General features: G+C 29.8%; 1 protein-coding gene across 1 annotated transcript in view; it reads left to right on the forward strand.

Annotated features, from left to right (window-relative positions):
• LOC122246946 (acetylcholine receptor subunit alpha-like 1) overlaps window positions 1-2,500 on the forward strand; it is a gene marked incomplete at its 3' end in the record, with an annotated part of 87,842 nt that overhangs the window by 71,417 nt on the left and 13,925 nt on the right.

The raw sequence follows: 2,500 nt of genomic DNA on the forward strand, positions 1-2,500 counted from the left end.
TGTATATGGTGGGTGAGATATAGTGAGGATCTTTGGTTCTTAGACTTGTGGTAAGGTTTATGGTGAGGAACTTATGGTAATAATGAGAATTGATAATTCTTCATACAGTAATGTAATCGTTTATTTATGTTTTGCTTCATCAGAATCATCCCTTTATCTCTGAGTTCCGATGAAGAACAATGAGGAGGGAGACTAGTGGAGGTAGGTGGAGGGGGGGGGGGGGTGAAGGTGGAGGTGGGGGGAGATGGGGAGGGAGGAGAGGATAATAATGGTAGAGTCCAATAGATATGATGTACTTTCGAATAATGGAGAAAGGTTGGAAAAAGGAGTAGAAGAGATTAGGCTAAATGGAAGGAGGTAGAAAGGAGATGAAAAGAAGGGACAAAAGGGGTGAGGAGAGAGAGGAAGAAAGAGGTGAATAGAAAGGAGGGGAGAGAGATGGGAAGACAAGGGATGAAAGAGGGAGGAGGGTGAAAGAGACTAGAAAATTAAAGAAGGGGAAGAGGTGAGACTATATGAATGAGAAAGAAAATGAGAAGAGGAGAAAAAAAAAAAAAAAACACAGAAGAGAGAAAATCTAAGGAAGGGAAACTGGAAGAGAGAAGAGAGGGCGAAGGAGAAATACTAAAGCAAGGGTAAATAGAAATTCGGAAAGTCAACGAAGTTGGGAGAGGAGAGATGATAAAGTAACTAAGGAGAAAGGGACAATAGATTTTTTTTAAATGTTCTGAAAGGGGAAAGGGGAAACTGATAAACAGGGAAGTGAGAGAGGAATCCTAATTAAACCGAAAGAACAAAAAGAAAATAAAATAAAAAAATATATGTATAAATGTATATATATATATATATATATATATATATATATATATAAATATATAATATATATATATATATATATGCATATATATACATATTATAAATATATATTATATAATATATATATATATATATATATATATATATATATATATATATATTATATATATATGTATATATATATGCATATATAATATATATATATATATATATATATATATATAATATATATATATATATATATATGTATATATATATATATAATATATATATATAATATATATATATATATATATATATATATATATATGCATATATATATACATATATATATAATATATATATGTATATATATATATTATATATATATATATATATATATATATATATATATACATATATATATATATATATATATATATATATATATATATATATATATATATACTTCAAATATAGTTATATGAAAATATTTACAAAGAGAACAAGATTTTATGGAAACTCAAGAAAAAATAGAGGGAGAAAGAGAGAGAGGTGGGAAGGGAGAGAGAGAGAGAGAGAGAGAGAGAGAGAGAAGGAGAGAGGGAGAAAGAGAGAAGGAGAGAGGGAGAAAGAGAGAGAGAGAGAAAGAGAGAGAGAGAGAGAGAGAGAGAGAGAGAGAGAGAGAGAGAGAGAGAGAGAGAGAGAGAGAAAGAAAGAGAAAGAGAGAGAGAGTGAGAGAGAAAGAGAGAGAGAAAGAGGGAAAGAAAGAGAAAGAGAAAGATTGAGAGAAAGAAACAGAAAGAAAAATATAGAGAGAAAGCCAACAAAGAGACAGACATAAGACGTCAACATAGACAAAAACTAGAAGATCACGTGATACATTCTTTCTCCTTCCAGAGAGTAAAACTGTTGATATTCAAGCTGGGGTTTCAAGCTGGAATTCTCTTTGAGTCTCATTATCATTTGAGTCAAACAGTATTGCCATTTTTGTTGCTGGTGTCTTTCTTATTGTTTATCTTATTGTCTTTCTTATTGTCTTGCTTATTGTTTTTCTTATTGTCTTGCTTATTGCTTGCTGGTGTTCTTATTTTCAGTTGATTTTGTCATTGTTTTTGCGAGTACTGTTTATATTCATTAGGATTGTTATCATTGTTACTATTGCTATTATATGTATTCATGTATGTGAATGTGTCATAAGAACATAAACAACAACAAACAAACAATCCGACTGAGAAAGCCACTTCATACGAATCAATAAAACGAAAGAAAACGAAAAAAAAAAAAAAAAAACTCAAAATTAAATTATTCAGTTTTCATACAGTGTTTACGAAGGGCGTAGAAGGATAGAGGAAGCAATATTGGCAGGTTCCACATAACTTCAAAGTTTATGGTTATAAGATTGACGTCTTATGGTAGAACGCGGAACTGTAAAGAAGAAAAAGGGTTTTGTTATTAATAGTGTTATATTTAGAATGGCTTTGTTTATTGACTGAGGGAGATTTGATTTTGCTTATTGAGGCAATTTTGATGCTGTTATTGGTTAATATTTTTCTTGTGCTGTTTTTATGTTCCTATTTTTTTCCTATTTTTTTCTTTTTTTATTCTTTTCTTTTTTTGTCTATTTTTTTCTTTATTCATATATAGAATCACATTTAAGCTTAAAGTTTTATTCTACACAATCATATATTTAGAGTCACACACA

This window comes from Penaeus japonicus, unplaced genomic scaffold, assembly GCF_977035675.1.
Source record: "Penaeus japonicus unplaced genomic scaffold, GWHDUDI00000001_assembly GWHDUDI00000004, whole genome shotgun sequence".
Taxonomy (NCBI): Eukaryota; Metazoa; Arthropoda; class Malacostraca; order Decapoda; family Penaeidae; genus Penaeus; species Penaeus japonicus.